Source organism: Corythoichthys intestinalis, chromosome 4 (genome assembly GCF_030265065.1).
Source record: "Corythoichthys intestinalis isolate RoL2023-P3 chromosome 4, ASM3026506v1, whole genome shotgun sequence".
Lineage (NCBI taxonomy): Eukaryota > Metazoa > Chordata > Actinopteri > Syngnathiformes > Syngnathidae > Corythoichthys > Corythoichthys intestinalis.
This window is the reverse complement of record NC_080398.1, coordinates 28,346,336-28,371,616: the sequence shown is the minus strand read 5'-3', so window position 1 is coordinate 28,371,616 and position 25,281 is coordinate 28,346,336. Positions and strand designations below refer to the sequence as shown.

The window sequence follows — 25,281 nt, the reverse complement described above, 5'->3', positions numbered from 1 at the left end:
CCTTGCTTCCATCATCATCCTCCTCATCCTCATCATCTCCTCCCATCCGCTTGTGTAGCGCGACGCGGCGATAGAAGCTCCTACATCCCGCAGCATCCTGCAGGTAACGTGTTTGCTTTCTTCTGCATTTGAGTCCGTGCGCTGCATTTTCTGTTGAAAACGTGCATCCTATCGCATGGCAGCTCGACCACTTTCCCTGCCACATTGATGCGCTGTAACTTAACTGGAGTGGAGAAAAACATGCCCAGTGACATCATTTTTGGACTATTTACTATAGCACGGGGACTATAATTAGCATCGTCTATTATGCAAATGACATCCTTATAATAGCTCAGTGGGAGCCCCCCTCCCTTATTTCCTCCATCCGTTTTGTAACTAATCTATTTATCATTTGGCATATGTGCCGCAATGGACAATTTCTAGACATCTCAATGGGATTTCTGTGCTGCCAGGCGTCCATTTTGACCCCGTGTGAGTGCCCAGTGCAGGCAGGGTGATGATGTACGTGTGTGTGTGTGGCTGATGGGTTAATGAATGCACCGCAGTCTGCATCACTATACACTAGCTTTGCACGCTTGCAGCTTCCTGTGTGTGCTGCTGTATGTGAGCGTTGCCCCCCTTCTCCCTCCCCGACCACCCCCTCCCACTCCCTGTAGGGCGTCATGTTGACAATGACCCACATGATGTTCATCGGAGTGAGTGTTTGTACACTTACGTCCCCTTTTTAGCGCCGATTCATGTCTTCATTAAAGCACATGTGGAGAGGAAGGTGTGAGGGGATGTTGCATTATGTGTGTGCACTGCAGCATATAGGACACCCCCCCCCCCCAAAAAAAAAAAAAAAAAAAGCTGCAGCACTCTAGCAAAACTCCTGATAAATTAGTGTAGGGTATATAAAATAACCCTGTTAACTGTCAGGACTCATTGAACCATGATGGCGTCAATCAGCACCTACTGTGACTCAACTTGCGTGACACCCCACCCACCTCCATTTGCCATATTTACCCCCAAATAGAGGTTGCGGGTTCAAGAACATATATTTCAATATTCTCTGATACCAAATACTTGAAAGCTCACTTCATTTTAATCAGATTTTGTATGAATACAAGTGTTATCCCGATACGAGTACCAGAAGGGGCATTAAAATGCTGGCATCAGTATTGGCAAGTACTGTACTAACAAATAACACACAACAAATGTTCTAGGGGTGTGACAAAATATCGAAATGGTAATACAGTGGGGCAAATACGTATTTAGTCAACCACCAATTAGGCAAGTTCTCCTACTTGAAAAGATTAGAGAGGCCTGTAATTGTCAACATGGGTAAACCTCAACCATGAGAGACAGAATGTGGAAAAAAAAAGAAAGAAAATCACATTGTTTGAGTTTTAAAGAATTTATTTCCAAATTAGAGTGGCGTCACCAACAAACAAGCAAGATTTCTGGCTGTCAAAGAGATCTAACTTCTAACCAGGTCTAACGAGGCGCCACTCGTTACATGTATTAATGGCACCTGTTTTAACTCAATATCAGTATAAAAGACACCTGTCCACAACCCTCAGTCACTCACACTCCAAACTCCACTATGGCCAAGACCAAAGAGCTGTCGAAGGACACCAGAGACAAAATTGTAGACGACACAAGGCTGGGAAGACTGAATCTGCAATAGGTAAAATGTTTGGTGTAAAGAAATCAACTGTGGGAACAATTAATGGAAAATGGAAGACATACAAGACCACTGATAATCTCCCTTGATCTGGGGCTCCATGCAAGATCTCACCCCATGGCGTCAAAATGATAACAAGAACGGTGAGCAAAAATCCCAGAACCACACGGGGGGGCCTAGTGAATGACCTACAGAGAGCTGGGACCACAGTAACAAAGGCTACTATCAGTATCACAATGCGCCGCCAGGGACTCAAATCCCGCACTGCCAGACGTGTTACCCTGCTGAAGCCAGTACACGTCCAAGCCCGTCCACGGTTCGCTAGAGAGCATTTGGATGATCCAGAAGAGGACTGGGAGAATGTGTTATGGTCAGATGAAACAAAAATAGAACTTTTTGGTAGAAACATGTTATCGTGTTTGGAGGAGAAAGAATACTGAATTGCATCCGAAGAACACCATACCCACTGTGAAGCATGGGGGTGGAAACATCATGCATTGGGGCTGCTTTTCTGCAAAGGGACCAGGACGACTGATCTGTGTAGAGGAAAGAATGAATGGGGCCATATATCGAGAGATTTTGAGTGAAAATCACCTTCCATCAGCTAGGGCATTGAAGATGAGACAGTGCTGGGTATTTCAGCATGACAATGATCCCAAACACACAGCCAGGGCAACAAAGAAGTGCCTTCGTAAGAAGCATTTCAAGGTCCTGGAGTGGCCTAGCCAGTCTCCAGATCTCAACTCCATAGAAAATCTGTGGAGGGAGTTGAAAGTCTGTGTTGCCCAACGGCAGCCCAAAAACATCACTGCTCTAGAGGAGATCTGCATGGAGGGATGGGCCAAAATACCAGCAACAGTGTGTGAAAAGCTTGTGAAGAGATACAGAAAACATTTAGCCTCTGTTATCGCCAACAAAGGCAACAAAACAAAGTATTGAGATGAAGTTTTGGTATTGACCCAATACTTATTTTCCACCATGATTTGCAAATAAATTCTTTAAACATAAAACAATGTGATTATATGTTTTTTTTCCTACATTATGTCTCTCATGGTTGAGGTTTACCCATGTTGACAATTACAGGCCTCTCTAATATTTTCAAGTGGGAGAACTTGCACAATTAGTGGTTGACTAAATACTTATTTGCCCCACTGTATATCGTAATACTTTGTATCCCAAAAGGTTATCGATATGCTCCTACCAAGAATCAAGATATCGTTTTAAAAAGGTGTCAATGTCTAAATATAAAATTACAACAACAAAAAAAGTAACCAACAAGTTGCAACCAAAATCTTCCACCATAATAGTGTCTCAGGTAACTCTAAGGCTGCCATTGACGGTGCTCGACGCCCAATCCATTTAGACTGGGAACGTTCGTTCATTCGAAATAGGGCTGCAGCTATCGATTATATTAGTAGTCGATTAATCGATAAATTATTCAGTTCGAATAATCGAGTAATCGGATAAGGAACATAAAACATTAAAATACCTGAGCTAAGCCTCACACGATATATAAAAGAAAAAGAGGATCTATGAACAACAAAAGAACAATTGGCTAACTTACATAGCAAAAGTCAGCTAGCTTAAATGCTATATAATGCTAATGCTTTTTTACAATGCTCTAAACAAATGGCTCAGACACATATTCCCACAAAAAATGGCTAAATATACCTTTAAACTAAATTAGGAATGCATTCAAAAAAATCATTAGCTCAAACAAACGCTTATGTTGGTCTTAACAAGGAGCAGATGGATTCTGTACCCACCCAAATCAATAAAAATAAATGCAAACACTTTCAAAACAAACCATTACATTACATTAATCGTTGCAGCACTAATACAAAACCAGAGCATTCGCAGTCATTCTGTCCGATTTTCGGGGCATTTACAGGTCACTTGCTGTTTATTTACAGGTCATTTCCTGTTGAGTCACTGCCTATTCATTTGGGTGATTCCCAGGCCACTTCCTGTAACTCAAAATAAACAGGAAGAGACCCATAAAATACCCCAAAATCAACAGGAAGTAACTGAAGATCAACATGCAAATGACCTTAAATAGCCCAAAATGACCTCATTGCCTGGCATTGGCTGCCACTGTTGGCCATAGACGTTCAATCCGTTTGAAGTGGGAGGGATGGCAGCGAATGAACGAATGTTCATTCGCTGCCACCCTCCCAGTTCAAATGGATTGGACGTCCACTAGTGATAAACTCATTCCAATTCACAGCAGAAGCTTGTTTTTCTGTTTATTAGTTGTTTGTAGATTATCCTAAAATGATTTCCTAACCATTGTATCGATAATCATTGTATCGTCATATTGTCAGATCACCGTTACCGTGAGCTTTGTATCGCAAATTGTATCGTATCGTGAGGTAACAAGAGGTTCCCACTCCTAAAATGTATGCTTTGAGATTTTGTTCTCAACTGCCCAAAAACCACAGAAGAAGGAAACTTCTGCTAATACGTAAAGTTGGGTGCTCGTTAGGGTTTGAGTTTGTTTTAATGTTTGATTCTTACCGGTATTTGCCTTAGTGTGTGATCGCCCATTGATTGCCTGCCCCATGTGTGTCGACCTATCGGCTGCCTCTTGTGTCACCCACCTGTTCCTCGTTGTCTCGTTACCCTGTCTGTCCATATAAGCCCTCAGTCTTTATGTAGTTCTTGTCAGATCGTCATCCATGTTATGTCAGTTTTCCGCGTCCTATATTTCCCTGTCCTAGTAAGTGTCTTTTCAACGTGCTTTTTCATTTGTTTCGCCCAGTCTTTTGTAATTGAGATCAAGTTTATGTTAAATAGTCATACTTTTTAAGTTCGCACCAGTTCCCCTGTTTTTGCCTCGTTTCCGTGCACCTCGATGTCTGCAGTCCAGCGCCCCACCCTAACAGTACTGAAGCCAATGAGGTACTATCTATTACGTAACGAATAGTACACAGACTGTGGAAAACTAATTTTGTGTATTTTTTCAAATGGTACACTATCGGCTGATACCACAAGGGTGTTATTGGAATTAGTTTTTTGTGCCCCCCAAAAGGTTTTATTGAAAAAGAGAGAGGTTTTACACTAAAAATAAGACTTTGTAATGTAACGGCTTGTCATGAGTGACATTGCAACATCTAGGAGTGTAACAAGTCATTTATTTGGATGGATTTACCAATTTGTTAAGCACAATCAAATCAAAATCGAACAACATGTTACAGCAACAAAATGCTCAAAAAGGCTCTGTATTTCTTGTTTTAGGTGAAATTTGACTGATTATGTAAATAATATTGTATTCAAGCAACACTAAGTAACTTTTCAGCTTTTATAAAATATTTTCATAACATTTGAGATAACATGTCGGCTGAAGTTGAATGACACCTCTTTTATATCTGGAGGGAGTCTGTATCACTTTAACTGGCACTAATTAATTCTGAGGAGGGTGCCAGGAACCCTGCCACACACACACACACAAAAAAACTACAAATGTGCTGACTGCTTTACTTCTTACGTCACTTCCCCTTTTCCCCATTCAATATAAAGACGGAAGTTGATGCTAATGCTTTTGCGCGAATGCTGCAAAGATGGCAGAGCAACAAAAGAGGTAAAAAGTTTTGTCTGAGAAGGAAGAAAAAGAGGCTACCAGGTTATACAGAATAAACATAAACAATAAACAATAACAACAATAAACAAACAGCTTTCACTCGCTAGCGTGACACCTTTAACCACTCTACTGAACGAGCCCTGACGATATTAGTTGGGGTGGGGGGCGGGGGGGTTTGGAGGAGTTAGCCACACTAAGCCACACGGATGTTAACCGTCAAATGCTATTATTTAGCCACAAATGGATTCTTTACCTTATTACTATTTGTCCTTCACACAGCCGCTGGAAACAGAAATGTTTAATCCATCTGCAGGCGCCCAAGAGATTGATTTTTTATTCATTGATGATTTTACAACACTGTTCGGGTGTGTGCAGGTCCTCATGGGAAACGCAGTCTTCCTTAAGGAAATACACTACTGCTTTTGTCCACCGGCGTCGCTAAAATTGACCAAACTGAAAAGTTACACAGTGTTGTTTTAAATCGATGGAAGGCCCTTGAACCAAATTGACTTGAATCTTAGCAGATTTTGTAATACTGTATTGGCCCGAATATAAGACTGTGTTTTTTGCATTGAAATAACACTGAACAAGAGGGGGTCGTCTTATATTCGCGGTCTATAAATTATACCCATTCACAACCCTAGATGGCGCCAGATATCATTGAAGCGATGTTCTGTCATGACAGATCTCAGCTACTCTCCCCATTCATGACGCTAGATGGCGCCAGATATCATTGAAGCAAGCGATGTTCTGTCATGACAGATCTCAGCTATTCTTTTTAGTTTAACCAGTTTGCATTATTTTATTGTAATGTTTTTCCTTATTCAGATTTGTTTCAAGACTACAGTTAGTTAGACTTCACTTTGATGGTTAATACAGTTATTGCAATTTTGTTGTTTTATCACAATAGATTGGTTTATTTTCATTTCAAAAACCAGAAGCCATTTATTTACGAATGTGATTGCACTTTAGTTTACATATTTAAATGTTCAGATATTAAGATTTGAATGAGGCAAAATTACCTGCTTTTTCTCTCAAATATATTATTATAATCATTTGTTTCGGATGTACTGTAAATTTTTTCTGTATAGAAATTAATTTGGTGTTCAAAAAGTCTTTTTTTCAAACTTGAGTCTTGAAAAAGAGGGGGTCGTCTTATAATCAGGGCCGTCTTATATTTGGGCCAATACGGAATTTAAAAAAATATCGTATAATATGTATCGCTCTTCAATGAATCGATTTTGTACTGAATCATGACATTGATTTCCACCTCAAGTCACATCCAACTGCTTGTTTTGTAACATTCCATCCATAAGTTTCACTTAAAAGTTGCCGGTAACTCAATGCATTTGTTATGTGGTGTATCAATCTGAACACTAGGAGGCACTAGTTGTACTGACGTCATACAGCAGATACTAGCCTCAAGGTATCAGTCGTTCCACCCACAAGGTAAAACCCCTGAATCTTGTTAACAAACATGATTTGGCATTCGGTTTCTGAGCCTTCAGCCCGCCCTCCGAGTGTTCCGTTTCCAATCTGTTTGTTAGTGGAAAATTTTGGATGGAAAATGGAAATTTCGGATGAAATTTTAAAGAAAGTACTGAACGAAACTTTCCGCATCCGCAAAACTAAACTAGTCACAATCGTGGCATCAATAGCTAACAGTGAAGGAGAACATGCAGTCGTGCACCCAGACAAGATCTGGAACCGTGGATTGAGAGTGGGGGGGGGGGGCAAAACCTGAAGCCATGGGGAAACGAGACACCAGTCCAGGCTGAAGCAGATACAATATGACGGAGATTCGATTCCCATGGAGAAAAGGTTTTTAAAAAATCTAATTGAGGCTGCAATCAAACGACTGATAAATGAAATAATTGATTGACGTGGTGTGTCCCAATACTTTTGTCCACATTTTGTTCATGACATTTTCAGTCTGAGGATTCTGGATCACAACCAAGTTGATGATTAGACTATTTGGTGACTCATTCCAGTCAATAATAGCCCGCAAAGATTAAAAATGTTTGCAGGAAAATCATTATCATTAAACACTTCGACACGTCGAAAAGTTTGGAAGACAAGTTATTTTGTTTTTTTTTAAACTCTTCTTTGCCTTGCACTTGCTTTGAGCTGAAGCAAATTCTGCAGAGATCATCACATCTGCTATCTACAGCAGATATATAAAGGTTTCACATCCTTGTTCAAATGTAAGGTTTTTGTGTGTCTGTATATAACACGACGATAAATCATTTCTTCAAATAAATCATCATTCATTATTTCACCTAAATTGATTCAAAGGAAAAAAAATCTTTTCGAGAAAAAAATTAATTTGGAAATTACCTTGGTGTATTAAACAGTGTATTCAATCATGCTTGATTATTATACAAAGAAATACAAGCTTTACTTGAGAAAAGATTTGACGTTTTCATGGACTGATTGTCCAGAGTCTGTTAAATTGATGTGCATGTTTTTGGTATGTGTAAGGAAGCCAGAGCACCCGAAAGCATGTTTGGGGAGAAAAAACTGATGAAAATGTGCCAGAGCTACTGTAAGATTTGAAACATGAACGTCACAAGTGTGAGGCAAATGTGCTGCCCATGTCAACCCTACAATAGTTGGCATTTCCATAGAAAGTGGAGACATTAGACACCGCAATCCTTTAAAAGACATGGGAGGGTTGTCAGAATGAAAATGCAGCACATAGGTTTTGTACATGAATGTATACCTGATGCAAAAGCAACTTGTAGTTGCAAAAAAGTTAACTCGTAGTTGTACAAATTGTGACTTGTGTCTGCAGAAAATTTGTATTTCTAGAATTCTTCCGAGGCCACTTAGTGCCACAGCTACAAGTTGCGCTTCCTCCAACTCTAAAATATTTCTTAATAGCAACTTACTTTTGTATTACAAGTTAGTTGCAGTGTTTTGTTACAAGTAAAAAATTTTCCGTACTTTTCGCACCAAATTTACCTCTGATTAGTTTGAAAAACTACAGACACAGTTTACTTTTACACTATAACAACTTTGTATTAGTTTAGTTTGGTGACAAGTATTCTTCTTGTACAACAAGTTACTTTATCACCAATTTTAACTCTACAATTACATGTTTGTTTTTCAACAACTAAAAAGTGACTTTTGCATGAAATGTACTTGTACAATTACTAGTTTTGTTACAACTACAGCTACAGGGTGCCATTGTGCAAAATTTAGCATTACGATTCAAAGGTAGTTTGGTTACAAACTAAAAAAATAAATTAAAAAATTAAAAAATCTACAGTTACAATTTAATTTTGGACAATGACAACTTGGTATTGCATTACAACTTAGTTTTGTTACAAGGAGACTTTGTTTTTTTTTTTTTTTTTTTTTTTGTTCAAGTACAGTGCCCTCTATAATTATTGGCACCCCTGAAAAAGATGTGTTTTTTAGCTTCTAATATTTTTTTTTTTACTTATTCAAATAATATGGGACCTTAATAGAAAAAAAAGAGAAAAATCCAACCTTCAATACAAGTGCATTCATTCAGTGGGGAAAAAATCCCACATAAAGAAAAAAATATTTGACATCAAATAATGTGTGTCACAATTATTAGCACCTCTGGTGTTAATATTTTGTACAACCCCCTTTTGCCAACAAAACAAGGTCTGGGGAGTGAGATGGCCATGGGAAGAGCTTGATTTTGTGTCTGGTGAACCAGATTTGGCCATATGTTTAGGGTCATTGTCTTGCTGAAAAACCCATTGACGACCCATCTTCAGCTTTCGGGCAGAGGGCAACAGATTTTGATTTAAAATGTCCTGGTATTTCAAAGCATTCATGATGCCATGCACCCTAACAAGGTTCCCAGGGCCTTTGGAAGCGAAACAGCCCCACAGCATCAATGACCCTCCCCCATACTTCACAGTGGGTATGAGGTGCTTTTCAGCATGTGCATCTTTCATGGCATGCCAGACCCACTTAGAGTGTTTGTTGCCAAAAAGCTCAATCTTGGTCTCACACAAAAATACACACGGTCCCAGGCTTCAACTGGCCGTGTGCTTTGGTCAGATGAGATGCCCTCTGCCCGAAAGCTGAAGATGGGTTGTACTTACCCTAGTGAGGAAAGGCGGCACGAAAATTGTATGAATGAATAAATGAATAAAATCATTACAACAGTGTAGTTATTTTAAAGCATGTAGTTATTTTAATGGAAACAGGTCATTGATACAACAAACTATAAGATGAGTAAACCATTAGAAAACTGAAACCTGATTAAAGTACACACGTAGGGCTTTTAATTCAAACTTTCAAAATATTGGAACAGTAAAAATGCATATTTTGTGAATAGACAGAGAGGTCCACTACTAATATTTACCAACCTTGGCCAGAATTTAATCACAATTGTGGAATTTCAGTACCAAAAAAATGAGAACTGTAACCTAGCTGTAACCAGGTCAAAGTTCACATGTAGGACACTTAATTCATTTTTCTAAATATTGGTCCAGTAAAAATGCAGTTTTGAGTACGTGGGCAGTCAGAGAGGTCCGCTACTGAAATTCACCAACCTTTGACAGAGCTTACCGTATTCAAAACTGTGGATTTACAGTACCACAAAAATGAGAACTGTAACCTAGCTGTAACCAGATCAAAGTTCACATGTAGTACATTCACAAAATGTTCTAAATATTGATCCGGTAAAAATGCAGTTTTGAGTATGTGAGCAGTCAGAGAGGTCCACAACTAAAAGTCGCCAACCTTGGCCAGAACTTATTCAAAATTGGGGATTTACAGTACCACAAAATAAGATCTGTAAACCGATCAAACTATACATGTAGGACTTATAATTCATTTTTCTTAATATTGGTGCAACATAACGCATAGTTTTGAGTGTGGGAGTAGTCAGAGAGGGTTACTACTAATATTCACCAACCATGGCCAGAAAAAAGCATAATAAAGTCATAATTCCTGCATGAAGGGATGAATCCTTGTTCTTCTGAGGCCTCAGTTTGAGTCAGAGCCCAAATGTCCCATCTTTGTGCAAACTCAGCACACATCGCTATTCTTCATCATTCATACAAGCAAGCGCTTATATCCAAGACTTTCTAATTGACTTAATGGTTGTGATACATGTAACAGTTAGCATTTAGGAGTGCAGTTTAGTGCAGTCGTCTCTAGAGATGTTGCTCCGGCCCTTTGATTGAAGCCTATTGTGTCAGCGGATACACTGTGTGACTCTTGTAAACATACACTGTACTCTCCCCGCGTCAGCATGTGTGGAAGACACACATACACACACTCCAAATTCAATTAAGGGTCAAGTTTGCCAGTCGCAGCTTCAGGCTAAGAATTATTAGTATTGCCGTAAATCACTAAATGGCATCCATTTTCTCCACTTTCTTTTTAATGAAGCATTTTAGGCCGGGATGAAAATACTTAATGGTGTCCTGGCCTTAACTGCGAACACTAACAGCCAACACTGCGGTCAGAAATGGATTATTTGTGCAATTACCCAATGGCAGAATTCACTCTTTCTCTGCTTTCTAATCACTATATAGGGATTTTTAGATAGTGTAGTTTTTGTGGTGCAACAATGCTTCTTGGCAATGCATCTTAGACTGATGGAAAGCCTGTTCAGTAGCCTTTTAAAGGGTGCCACATTTGTAAAAAGTGTGTGGGTTGCGTCCATGAAGCATTTGCCAAATCTTGACTGCCGATGCCAAACAGCTTAGTTGGCTGTTGTCATTGTCTGTTTGTTTTTGTGTTTGATGGAGTGAGTGTTCAGAAACAAGATATTGGTCACTCAAAGGTTAGAATTGTGGAATTAGTGCCATTTTCAATAAATCGTTTTTAATAATTAATTGTAGCTTTTTCTTTTCTTTTCTTTTTAATTTTTTTTTTTTTTATTAATTATGGACTTCATTATGATATTGACGGGACACGGGGCGTGGGGCCGATTAATAAGGGGCCTGCATTGTTGGCGTGGCCGTCAGAAGCTGACCGGGTGGAATCACAGACAAATAGCTTTTTTTTTGTTGAAAATTCTTGTGAATAAATGCTTAAATCCCTGAATTCTTTATAGATATGGACGTGAAACAGTCTCGATTCTTGGTTAAAAGCAAAAAAAAAATAATGTGCAGTTAACATTTACAGTGGGGCAAATAAGTATTTAGTCAACCACCAATTGTGCAAGTTCTCCCACTTGAAAATATTAGAGAGGCCTGTAATTGTCAACATGGGTAAACCTCAACCATGAGAGACAGAATGTGAAAAAAAAACGGAAAATCACATTGTTTGATTTTTAAAGAATTTATTTACAAATCATGGTGGAAAATAAGTATTTGGTCAAGACCAAAAGTTCATCTCAATACTTTGTTATGTACCCTTTGTTGGCAATAACGGAGGCCAAACGTTTTCTGTAACTCTTCACAAGCTTTTCACACACTGTTGCTGGTATTTTGGCCCATTCCTCCATGCAAATCTCCTCTAGAGCAGTGATGTTTTGGGGCTGTCATTGGGCTCCACGGACTTTCAACTTTCCCCACAGATTTTCTATAGGGTTGAGATCTGGAGACTGGCTAGGCCACTTCAGGACCTTGAAATGCTTCTTACGAAGCCACTCCTTTGTTGCCCTGGCTGTGTGTTTGGGATCATTGTCATGCTGAAAGACCCAGCTACGTCTCATCTTCAATGCCCTTGCTGATGGAAGGAGATTTTCACTCAAAATCTCTCGATACATGGCCCCATTCATTCTTTCCTTTACACAGATCAGTCGTCCTGGTCCCTTTGCAGAGAAACAGCCCCAAAGCATGATGTTTCCACCCCCATGCTTCACAGTGGGTATGGTGTTCTTCGGATGCAATTCAGTATTCGTTCTCCTCCAAACACGAGAACCTGTGTTTCTACCAAAAAGTTCTATTTTAGTTTCCTCTGACCATAACACATTCTCCCAGTCCTCTTCTGGATCTTCTAAATGCTCTCTAGCGAATCGCAGACGGGCCTGGACGTGTACTTTGTTCAGCAAGGGGACACATCTGGCAGTGCAGGATTTGAGTCCCTGGCGGCGCATTGTGTTACTGATAGTAGCCTTTTTTACTGTGGTCCCAGCTCTCTGTAGGTCATTCACGAGGTCCCCCTGTGTGGTTCTGGGATTTTTGCTCACTGTTCTAGTTATCATTTTGACGCCACAGGGTGAGATCTTGCATGGAGCCCCAAATCGAGGGAGATTATCAGTGGTCTTGTATGTCTTCCATTTTCTAATAATTGCTCCCACAGTTGATTTCTTTACACCAAGCGTTTTACATATTGCAGATTGCGTTGAGCGAGTGCAGTCATTCAAATTTCTAGGGGTCCATATCTCTGCGGACTTATCCTGGTCAACAAACACGTCAGCCTTGGCCAAGAAGGCCCAACAGCGGCTACACTTTCTAAGAGTGCTCAAAAAGGGACAACTGAGCACAAGCCTGCTGGTGACCTTCTACCATTCCACCATAGAGAGCCTGCTGACCTACGCTGTGTCAGTGTGGCACTCAAGCTGCACAGTGGCAGATAGGAAAAGACTGCAGAGGGTGACCAACACAGCCCAAAAGATCATCGGCAAATCCCTGCCTTCCCTGGCTGACATCTATGCCTCCAGATGCCTGAACAGAGCAAAACGCATAATAAAGGACACCACACACCCCGGCTTCCATCTGTTCAACCTGCTACCCTCTGGCAGGCGATACAGATCTATATCGGCTAGAACTAATAGACTTAGAGACAGCTTCTTCCCTAAAGCTGTCACAATACTCAACTCCAGTCTGCACTGAGTAACAATATCGTAAACTTTTTTTTTTTTTTTCTCTCACTGTTAATAACCAATATTTATCACTGAAAGGTATCACACGTCACTTTTACCTATACTACTGCCACGATCTACAAATGGACTGTAAAACTGAAATGTTTTATTGCACTGTTAATAACCAATATTTATTACCGATGCTGCTATCAAATATCACTTTACCCTTACTTTTTGACCCTTTTTATATTGTTTTATCTTGCGATATGTAAATATATACATATGTAGATATATAAATATTTACATATAGACATATTTTTTAAATTTTGCATATTGGAGGCTGTATATACTATTCTGTGTGTAAGTATGTGTGCACTCTATAGGGCAGCTTTGAATTTCATAACACTTTGTGTAATGACAATAAAGGCATTCTATTCTATTCTATTCTATTCTATTCTATTCTATTCTATTCTATTCTATTCTACAATTTTGTCTCTGGTGTCCTTAAACAGCTTTTTGGTCTTGGCCATAGTGGAGTTTGGAGTGTGACTGACTGTGGGTTGTGGACAGGTGTCTTTTATACCGATAATGAGTTAAAACAGGTGCCATTAATACAGGTAACGAGTGGAGCCTCGTTAGACCTTGTTAGAAGAAGTTAGACCTCTTTGACAGCCAGAAATCTTGCTTGTTTGTAGGTGACCAAATACTTATTTTCCACTCTAATTTGGAAATAAAATTCTTTAAAAACCAAACAATGTGATTTTCTGTTTTTTTTTTTTTTTCCCCACATTCTGTCTCTCATGGTTGAGGTTTACCCATGTTGACAATTACAGGCCTCTCTAATCTTTTGGAAGTAGGAGAACTTGGACAATTGGTGGTTGATTAAATACTTATTTGCCTCACTGTATTTTACATAAATATGTCAAAGTACGATGCTAGTCTGTCAGCCAATGTCGCGGCTATATGTAAACAGAGCTTTTCCAGTGAAAATTCTTGTGAATAAATACTTAAATCCCTGAATTCTTTATAGATATGGACGTAGAACAGTCTCGATTCTTGGTTAAAAGCAAAAAAAAAAAAAACAAAAAAAACGTGCAGGTAGGCTAGTCAGTAAGGAAATGAACAGTTGCCATATGTAAACCAAGAGCTTTTTCCTTTGAAAATTCTTGTGAATTAATGCTTAAATCCCAGAATTCTTTATAGATATGGACGTAAAAGAGTCTCAATTCTTGGTTTAAAGCAAAAAAAAAAAAAAAAACAAATACGCGCAGGTGGCATTTATTTAATGTAAATATTGCGAACTATGAGGCTAGTCAGTAAGGAAATTAGCGGTCGCCATACGTAAACAAAGAGCTTTTTCCGTTGAAAATTCTTGCGGATAAATTCTTAAATCCCTGAATTCTTTATAGACATGGACGTAAAAGAGTCTCGATTCTTGGTTAAAAGCAAAAAAAATAACGTGCAGTTGGCATTTATTTTACGTAAATATGTCGAAGTACGATGCTAGTCTGTCAGTCAATGTGGCAGCGGCCATATGTAAACAGAACTTTTCAGCTTAAAATTCTTGTGAATAAATACTTAAATCCCTGAATTCTTTATAGATATGGACATAGAACAGTCTCGATTCTTGGTTAAAAGCCACAACAAAAAAAACGTACAGGTAGGCTAGTCAGTAAGGAAATTAGCGGTTGCCATATGTAAACCAAGAGCTTTTTCCTTTGAAAATTCTTGTGAATAAATGCATAAATCCCTGAATCCTTTATAGATATGGACGTAAAAGAGTCTCAATTCTTGGTTTAAAGGAAAAAAAAAAAAAAAAACGTGCAGGTGGCATTTTTTTTACGTAAATATTGCGAACTATGAGGCTAGTCAAGTCAGTAAGGAAATTAGCGGTCGCCATATGTAAAGAAAGAGCTTTTTCCGTTGAAAATTCTTGCGAATAAATGCTTAAATCCCTGAATTCTTTATAGATATGGATGTAAAAGAATCTCGATTCTTGGTTAAAAACAACGTGCGGGTAGCATTTATTTTACGTAAATATTGCGAAGTATAATGCCAATGCTGTAGACGCTAATTTCTCCCTTTGATCTTTTTCACAACGTTTCAAAATGCATGCATGGAACGAAAAATATAATAATTACCTTGAATCCTCGAACAAATCACTCCTGAGAAAAAACATGCACTTGTGTAAAATGGCAATAACAAAGTCAAGTATTTGAAGTCGATCCTAAAAAAACGTGTCAGGTGTGTGCAGCTGTTAAGAAGTCGGCCAGGTGCAGCTGAGAGAATTTAAATTTAGTAATGAGCCATTAAATAGATTATTCCATTAGGATGAGTTTGTCGTTGTTTACTTGTGTAGTTGTTATGTTAGATTTGGGGATGACAGCATTAATATGGAGCGATGACAGAAGTTTAGCACTTTAATTCAAAGATGTATGCAGTGATCCCTCGCTACTTTGCGCTTCAGACTTCGCGCCCTCAGTCATCTCGGATTTTTTTTTCAATAAAAAAATAGATAAGGGTAAATGCAGTATTTTGTTGAGCTCTCCCGATCCGATCACCTAGTCTCTCATTCTTGCTCCTTCCGCTTTTCTTGGTCAGGCAGTGCATTGGAGTTGCTTCTTAAAGTTAACAATGATTGACAGACAGTGAAGGTTTGATCTTGCCTGATTTTGTAAGCCGAGACTTCAAAGCGCCGCATGCGTCAACTTGCCTGGCACGGCCAGACCCTGTATTTTTCAAACACTGAGAGAAAAGTCTGGGAACCAGCCCATTAACGGCCTCTCGAGCAGGTACAAAATCAATCGACAAATCAGATTCCTTTATTTGCGTGACGTGTTCTTAACGAGCAACGTCACTCTTGCGTGTCGAAAGTCGTCTCCACAACAACACAGATGGTGAACGGGAGAGCCGAGAATATGTTCCAATCCACGGTAAAATCAGTTTTAAATTATCAAAAACACATCGACACAAGTCATTGACAACAGTCTGTCTCGCGCTAGCCATGTTGAATAAACTACGCTCTCTTCGTATGCTTACTTCCTCGCGCAAGTCCCTCGTCCTGCCCTCGTCATTTTACTAACGTCACGTCTGCCCGTCGCTGATTGGTCCACTCCGCTGTCTGTTTGCTGTGGCTTGCTCCGCCCTGGAAATTGTATCCGCTGAATGGTGGCCAGACTCAATTGCTGGAACAGCGGTGAGTCTGGTGTACCAGGCAATGCGTCAACATCGTTTAACTTGTTAAACAGTTGCTGTGGCAACTCATTGTGGGTAAGTGAGCATCTTGAGCGGATTTGAATGGACTCACTCAATGAAGCATTTAATAAAGACAAGCATTTTTCTTCTTTTTTAAATGGAATGGGCGTCTACATTACTTCTTGTTTAAAATTATTTCGGTGGGACAGTAACATGTTTAAAACTTATCATAATTATTACATTTGAAGTGCTTAAAACCCTACATATGGCGGAAAACACTCAGGTGACTTGAAGTTCCGCTCTGAGACCCCCAATTTAGCCAACTTTCAAAATTGTCCAATATGCATGTGTGATTCATCATTGGAAAGCTTAAAATCTCAATTTTCTGGGGGGAGAAAAATTTTGAGCAGGAGGGCTTTTTTTTTTTTTTTTTTTTTTTTTTAAACAGCAAAACCCTATCTGGAGGTGAGAGCACGGGAGAACAGAATTACAGACGCCATGACTTTAACTAGATATTATCGTGTACTTACTTTGTTTCGATCCAAAAACTCCCATGTAGCATGTATCACCGACTGTCAAGACACAGCTGTGAATGGCCACAGCTGGATTTTGGGGGGATTTTATGGGTGAAACATGGTAATATAACAAGGGTCGTGATGCAGAAATCGCAGACATCAAGGAGTGGTCGAGATTTTCTTTTTCATATATTTACCCTTTTAAACGTTTTTTTTTTTCTCAACTTTTTTTTGTTTGGATCAATTATTTATTATCTAACATATTGGGGAAAATGCGACAGTAACAAAAAAAAAAATACAAGTAAGCGATAGTTATGAGGTAGATAACCATGACTTTTTTACAGACGCCATTTTTTTCATTGTGACGTAATTAGTTTAAAAGTATAAAATATGCGAGTGAATAATTTTTTTTAAGTCTTTTTTTTTTTTTTAACTAAAATTTAGACATCAATGAATGATTCTAAGCTAAAAACGACAGACATTTGGAATAATAAATATAATTAATTACCTTCGTTTTATGGCTTTGTTGAAACAAAAGCGGTTGCGCGACGTCTGTAAACGGGGGTTTTCAGGGTAAAACGGACAAATTAAAAATAGTTTGGGGGCTTCATGTGCCATGAATCTGCTATGGCAGCATATAGACATATTGTTCTATCGAACACAACAGTTGTTTTATCTTAAAATACAGAAGTTTTTTTTAAAGAGGGGTGCAAGAGCAAAAACTGCTTTTTCAGTCTTGTCTGTGTTTTCCGCCATATACATTTTATTATACTTGAGGGGTGAAAAAACATTGGGGGGGGGTGCTACTTCATGATTTTTCACTTATCGCGGAGGGTTCTGGTCCCCATCAACCATGAAAAATGAGGAATCACTGAATAGCATTTCTTTCAGAATTTAAAAACTTAAAACTACCGGGGACCGAAGACAAAAAAAAAAAGAAAAATCATGGATTGATTATTGGGGGTAAAACAAACAACCAAATTTTATATACACTTAAAAAGAATTAGTGGGTTATTATTATATTTTACTTTTCATTTGTAATTGTCATTATTATTAATTTTACATTTAAAAAAAAATATATATATATATATACAGTGGGGAGAACAAGTATTTGATACATTGGCAGTGTATCAAATACTTGTTCTCCCCACTGTATATATTTCCGTCAACTAGCCCTAAAAGTGTGACTTTTTGTGTAGTATATTTTGTAGTAATGCTGATTTGCCAATAATTCTCTTCCTTTCATTCCTTTTAAATAAGGGGCCCTTTCATTGTGCTTTTAACTTTTCGGCTGCCATTGACGGCGGTAGACGTCATATTTAAATGAATTAGACATGTATCTCCGTCAATAATAACAGCAGTCAATAAGAACTCTCACCTGGGAGAGTACTTTTTAGCGTGCTTCCACCTGTACATTTCTGCATGAGCGTCCGATCATCCAAAAGCACTATTTCAGGAGCCTCTTAGACCGAGGTGTTAGTGTCACCTCCTCCTCGGGCGCTTGTGCTCCGACAAGCAGCGACGAGGTCACATGCAGGCGGAGGTGGACATTCAAGCGCCTTTTAAAGATGACCTATTTTACCATTCTATTGTCATCACATTTGACAGTGCTGCTGCTTTGAGGCTTTGTGTGTGTTGATCTACCTGAGTGTGTGTTGGCGGCGGCCCGCCTGAAGATATTTCTGAGCTTTGCCTCACTATTAGGAGGAATAAACATTTGATTAAACAACGCACACATACCTGTACATTTAGCGTGCTATAGCTATCACACGCCAGACTGATTTTCATACTTTGCATCCATTGCGGGACTTGAACCTGTAATCCTGCGAACCCTCGAGTGAGCTTCTACAGCCTCGCTCCTCTTTAGGAACATTATCTTCTGCTATGAAAAATTCACTTAACAACACTATTTTTAAAAAGCAGCTGGCTAAGTACACCTTGTGCTTTCATGCTTTTTTGGGTCACCAGAGACCATATGCAGTCGATAACTTACATACAGTGTATGTGTACCGTAGTGTATATTAGGGCAAAGTGTTGAATTAAATTTTGAGGCCTTTTTAAGGTGAAATTAACTCATTGGCTGCCACTGGTGGTGATAGATGTCCAGTCCATTTAAACTGGGATGGTGGCAGCGAACTAACGTGTCCTCTGCAAACAGATGGATTTTCCTTAATATGTGGCTGACTGGATCAAAATTGGATAAGTGAGTGTTTGAAGCCTAAAGTGGGCATTGACTTAAATAATAAGGCACAGTGTGATGTCACAAAATCATAGTTAAAATCTGATCATTTTCAGATTCAGAGTAATTTGACTTACAGAAGAATTGCAATCAAATCCAAAACAACAGATGTCAAACTTCATCTTATCCATGAAACCCAAAAAAAAAAAAAAAAAAAATGGTAACACGTTATTTGAAAGTGGTGTTATAAGACTGTCTTTAGACCGTATGATAAAAATTATGATGGGGCTTTACTGTGGTAGATACAGATCTATCAGGTCACTCCCTGTTGATTTGGGGAGACATCCTGTTGATATCTGGTCACTTCTTGTTGATTTGGTGACATTTGGGCAGGGCCGGCCCAGCCTATACGCAGACTAGGCAGCTGCTTAGGGCCCCTGACCACTAGGGGGCCCCCAATCTGGCAATTGTTTAATTTATACTCTATTTTGTTTACTAAAGTTAGCTTTATTTGACTATTGTGAGTTTTGATACTTGATTACAAGCTTAAAAAAAATAAAAGTTCTTCCTTAACTTCTTTCTTTCCTCTTTTAGAAGAAGGTTTGGCGCTATCTATTGTAAGTACTCACAATCATTTGGGGTGAAAAGTTTGAAGTATGCAGTGCAACAAAATCTGATTAATATACAAAATATGGATGTATGGGTTGGATTGCATGTATGGGTTTCACAGTACACTGTGACAAAATGCTGGGCCAAAAATATGGGCCCCTTTGCATTATTTTGCTTAGGGCCCACAAATGGCCTGGGCCGGCCCTGCATTTGGGAACATGTTCTCTTGATATCTAGTCACTTCTTGTTGGTTTGGGTACATTTCGGGGACACGACCTGTTGCTATCATGTCACTTCCTACTAATTTAGGGACATTTGGAGGTGATGTCCTATTGATATCCATTTGGGGGACACGTCCTGTTGATATCATGTCACTTCCTGTTGATTTGAGGACATTTTGGGGACATGTCCTGTTGATATCAGGTCACAAAATGTCAATGGTCTGTCATGGTACACTGTCAAAAATCACAAGAACCTATGTTTTCCTGCCATTTAAAATGAATGGAAAACTTGGCCATATATGGCCGTCAATCCTATTAGAAATGAATGGGACAGTTTTGGTAAATTTGGGGGGAACCGTACGTTTTTGCCAAACTTTTATGCCCCATACCGCACTGGAATTTTTCATGTGTAAGTTATGCGATTTGGTCAAAAATTGTAACACAAGTGGCGTTTTGAATTTTGTATTTTTTTTTTAAATCCGTGTTTACGGCCGAACGGAAAATTTGGGGGCTCGTTCGAAAAATTCCCTGCGTCGCGTGAAAATTCCAGTCATTTGATATTCGAATGGTGACGGTCGGTCAAACGGTTAAGGCTGTGCAGCGCGCCGAAGAAACGCCATTCAAAAAAAAAAAAAAAAAAAGGAATTTTACTATATGGGCCTTTGCCTTGCAAAGCCCCATCTAATTATGGTATGACACTGTCATGAGTATTAATGAATGCTTATGACAGATGTCATTAAGTGTCATCCGCAACATTATGTGACTTTTGTATAGATGTAGAAGATGCGGACTGGACATAAATAGTGTTGGTGACAAAATTTGCCGGATGACACTTAATGACATCTCTCATAAGGATTCATTATTGCTCATGACGGTGTCATCATCATGTCATAATTATGACTGTCTTATGACAGTCTTATGATGCCACTGTTAAATAAATGTTACTGATAAAACTTGTGTTTGAACCCAAAACTTTGAGTTCCAACACCAATTTTCTCATCAACTAGTTTATATCTTTTTAAACTCATTTGCCGCTATTGGTGTCAATAGTGAATTATAAAAAAAACCCAGTTCAAATGGATTAGACTGGTAAGTAATGAGTTACTATCTAGCAAATTAATTTTTATTGTCAAGTGGGTCCTTGTGTTGCGTACCACCACTCGTAGTAATACGCTCACCCAGGACTGCAGAGTAACTTATTACACATGTCATCATTAATTCAACATGCTGCTCAGATTGTTGATGTATGCAATGAATAGCAAATGCTGCAGATGCTACAATATTCAAATGGCCTATATGGGATGGATCGTTGCACTGAGGCAATGCATTCATTACGCCCTGGAACCGATAGCGACTATTATTACTGCCACTGACGCCAATAGCAAATGATTGCCGCTTATCACGGAGGTTCCTTTTAAATGTATTATCGCTGCCAGCCTTGCTAGTTGGAATGAATTGGACGTCTAGCGCCGGGGCGGGCAACCTCTGACACTCAAAGAGCCATTTTGACCCAGTTTCCGCGGAAAAGACAACACTGGGAGCCGCACACACTTTTTGCCATCTGAAATGAATATGTAAACCAGGGGTCAGGAACAAACAGAGACAAATAAAAAAATCACATATTTTTAAAAGTCATCCATGAGAGCCGCATAGTTAAAAAATTTAGCTTCCCTTTAGTAAGCAGAACAAGTCAGCCTCCATTTTTATACAGCTTTATTAATCGAACACTAACGCATGTAATGAATTCACATGTTCAGTAAACAGAACAAGTCAGGCTCACTTTCTTTGTATGTTTGTTTACAGAGCACTCATGTAGATCATAAATTTACCAACTATGTAAAGTCACAGTGCCAAGGTTCAATTTCCAAGTGTCAACGTGACTTTACATAGTTGGTAAAAAGTCGTAATGGTCGTATGTCGAGCAGGATTTTCCCATAAAATTACATTATTATTCCATTAATTCGTTCCACAGCCCGAAAACCTACACTAAATTCTCAATAAATACTGATGTTACTATTGAAAATATCAAATATAAAGAGCAGAATGTGTGTCTAATGTGGTCAACAAATCAACAATCTGCTTTAAAGCTACCACAAGAGAACACAATGCTTAAATGTATGAGAGGGAAACACATGCAAAAAGTATTTTAAGGCAATGAAAAACAATAAAAACACAAATAGTAAGTACTCGCTGCTTTTAACCGATGTTTTGGACGTTTCGTCGCATAGAAGGAATTGCAGTAGACCGGTAATGTTCGTCTAGCAAGTGACAAACAAAGCATCACCCCGAGCATCCATTGCATGCATAAAACATGGCGCCCTCCGTACATCAAAACATGTACAGTTGCACCTCTACATACGAAGTTAATTCGTTCCAGGACCTTGTTTGTAAGTCGAAATGGTCGTATGTCGAGCAGGATTTTCCCATAAAATTACATTATTATTCCATTAATTCGTTCCACAGCCCGAAAACCTACACTAAATTCTCAATAAATACTGATGTTACTATTGAAAATATCAAATATAAAGAGCAGAAACAATACATTATGAATAAAAATTGGAATGAAAATAATAGTACCGTATTGGCCCGAATATAAGCCGGCCCTGATTATAAGACGACCCCCTCTTTTTCAAGACTCAAGTTTTAAAAAAGACTTTTTGAACACCAAATTAATTTTTATACAGAAAATATTTACAGTACATCCGAAATAAATGATTATAACAATATATTTAAGAGAAAAAGCATGTTATTTTGCCTCATTCAAATCTTAATATCTGAACATTTAAATATGTATACTAAAGTTAAATCATATTCGAGGTACCACTGTATGTTATTAGAAACACATAAAATACTCCCATTGATTTAAAAATCTATAATATTTAGTACAGTGGTTCCTCGAAATACGATCGCTTCGACACCCAATCTTGTCGACATAGGACGTAAAATTTTACTCGCCATTTGTTTCTACATCCGAAGACATGCACGAAGTTCGACGATTTATGATAGCGCCGCAGTGACTTTGTTTTCCCGCAAGACTGAAGCATACCGGATTTTCTTGTGAGAGAAATCAACATGGGTCCCAAGAATGTTAGTGCAGGTGGCAAAAAAAAAAGGAAAAAGTTGAGGCTTACCATGGACAATGTTGTTGAACTTACTTTAAAAAAGTCATAAATTACAGTTACAAATTACTTCTCTCAAAACGTAATTGAGTTAGTAACTCAGTTAACTGAATGTAAGCGTAATGAGTTACTTAGCAAAGTAACTGGTGTTACCTTTCATGTTTTTTTTTTCATTCCAAAACAAAACCCCAAAAAAACCATAGTAACCTTTACTTTGTTTAGAAGTCATTCAATGTTGTGAATCAAACGTTAAAGTTGTTAAAATTGCTCCCGTTATTCCATTAGTTCCCTTCTGTCTATTTTCAACATGTGAAAGTCTTAAAACTGTTTCATCATTTAAAGATAGATAGTCAAGAGTTTGCCAATTTAGGAGTATTTTAGATAAAAAGTTACTTAGGTTAGCTAGGAAGGTTCTCTACAACACACCCCTCCTGAGAAGTCTACTGCTTTAAGATGGCGGCTGTTTACCAACGCCGGCGAGTCTGTCAAACCGCATCTAGTTCTATATACATGTGATATCTACCGTAGCATCATGTGGGCGTAGTTTGTAGGCTATCGGCTACAGTCAGGTGTTAATTAAACCACCTAGCATCACGTTTGCAACGGCGTCACAACTCCCTTCCCTCTGCTCTCTCGTCTCCGTGAGTCCGTGTCTCTCAGACTTTTCTCGCGTCATTCAACCAACGTAGTAACGCATACTAACGCACCTCTTTACATCCTCAGTAGCGGTAACGGCGTTGTCAAGATGAGAAAAGTAATTAATTACATTACCGTATTTTTCTGACTATAAGTTGCAGTTTTTTTCATAGTTTGGCTGGGGGTGCGACTTATACTCTAGAGCGACTCGTGTGAAATTATTAACACAATATTATATCATTTGACATGTTATTTTGGTGTTTTGGAGTGACACTGATGGTTTGGTAAACTTGTTAGCACGTTCTTTATGCTATAGGTATCTGAATGACTCTTAATACCTACGTTACGTTAACATACCGGCCACGTTCGCATTTCGTTGTTCATGCCTCATGTATCATTTTCATACTGTACACTTATTCAGCCTGTTGTTCTCTATTGTATTTTTATGTTAAATTGCATTTCAAAATGACATATCTGTTCTATGTGTTAGATTTGATCAAGTAAATTTCCCCCAAAAATACGACTTATACTCCGGTGTGACTTATATATGTTTTTTTCCTCTGCGTTGGGCATTTTTTTGGCTGGTGCGACTTATACTCAGGTGCGACTTATAGTCCGAAAAATACTCACGACTAAAAAAATAGCGCCGCTAGTATTGCCATTATACTCTATGGCCGTTATTAACAACACTGACCATGAAAATGATACAAAAATATGAGCATGGTGGGCACGTCCGTGAACTAACTTGACAATACTGCCGTAGAATGTCAAGAATCTCGACGGTCCTCCTCCGACCTCTGTTAACCAGTCTTTATAAGTTACGGTGACAATTATTAAGTCCCCAGCTTCCTCCGGTTTTTAATCAATTATTTCAGAACTTGTGCAACAAAACATGCTAATGTCCACCCTAGCTGAACAAAGCGAAAGTAAGAAGTCCTCCCTCCCTCACTCTGTTAAGTCAGCCACGCGGTGCATTCAGGTACACCATGCAAAACACATACGCCACATTAGAACTACATTTGTTACATTATTACAGGTATATTATTATGATAATATTATTCTGATTTGTATTTACAATTTCTTTTTTTTGCTCTGTGTAATTGCTATTTTCAGTAGTACCAGCAGCATTTATTAAAGATTTAGTGTAGGTTTTCAGGCTGTGGAACGAATTAATGGCATTATAATGTATTCTTATGGGAAAATCCTGTCGACATTCGACCATTTCGACTTACAAACGATGTCCTGGAAAGAATTAACTTTGTATGTAGAGGTGCCACTGTACATGTTTTATGCACGCAATGGACGCTCGGGGTGATGCGTTGTTTGTCACTTGCTAGACGAACATTACCGGTCTTCTGCAATTCCTTCTATGCGGCGAAACGTCCAGCACATCGGTTAAAAGCGGCGAGTACTTACTATTTGTGTTTTTATTGAGCCTTTTTTTACTTTTTATTGCCTTAAAATACTTTTTGCATGTGTTTCCCTCTCATACATTTAAGCATTCTGTTTTCTTGTGGTAGCTTTAAAGCAGATTGTTGATCCGTTTACCACATTAGACACATACCGTATTTAAACCACTCGTATTTGATATAACTACGTTTAAGTATTTTCTCAAGGCATCTTTAGTATGTTTTGTCCGTATGCATCTAAACAAAACAAGCTGAAAGCACTATGGATGTCAAATTCACCTCTTGTAAGACATTTCAGCGGTGTAGCACATTTTTCCTGTCATGTTCTGCTCCTGGTCAGATTTTGTGTTGTTTCAGAGCCAGCTGTGGAGGCATTCCCGACATCGCACCTGCTCATCGACAATA

General features: G+C 38.7%; 1 protein-coding gene across 3 annotated transcripts in view; it reads left to right on the top strand.

The window, feature by feature from the left end:
- The window catches only part of cacng8b (calcium channel, voltage-dependent, gamma subunit 8b), a 68,683-nt gene continuing 43,402 nt past the window's right edge, over positions 1-25,281 (top strand). Inside the window, exon 1 of one of the 3 annotated variants that reach the window (XM_057834923.1) lies at positions 1-103. The gene's annotated coding sequence lies outside the window, so the exon portion shown is untranslated. Of the gene's footprint in view, positions 104-3,891; positions 4,568-25,281 lie in introns of those variants that run through there. The other 2 variants (XM_057834925.1, XM_057834924.1) reach the window with 2 other exon arrangements.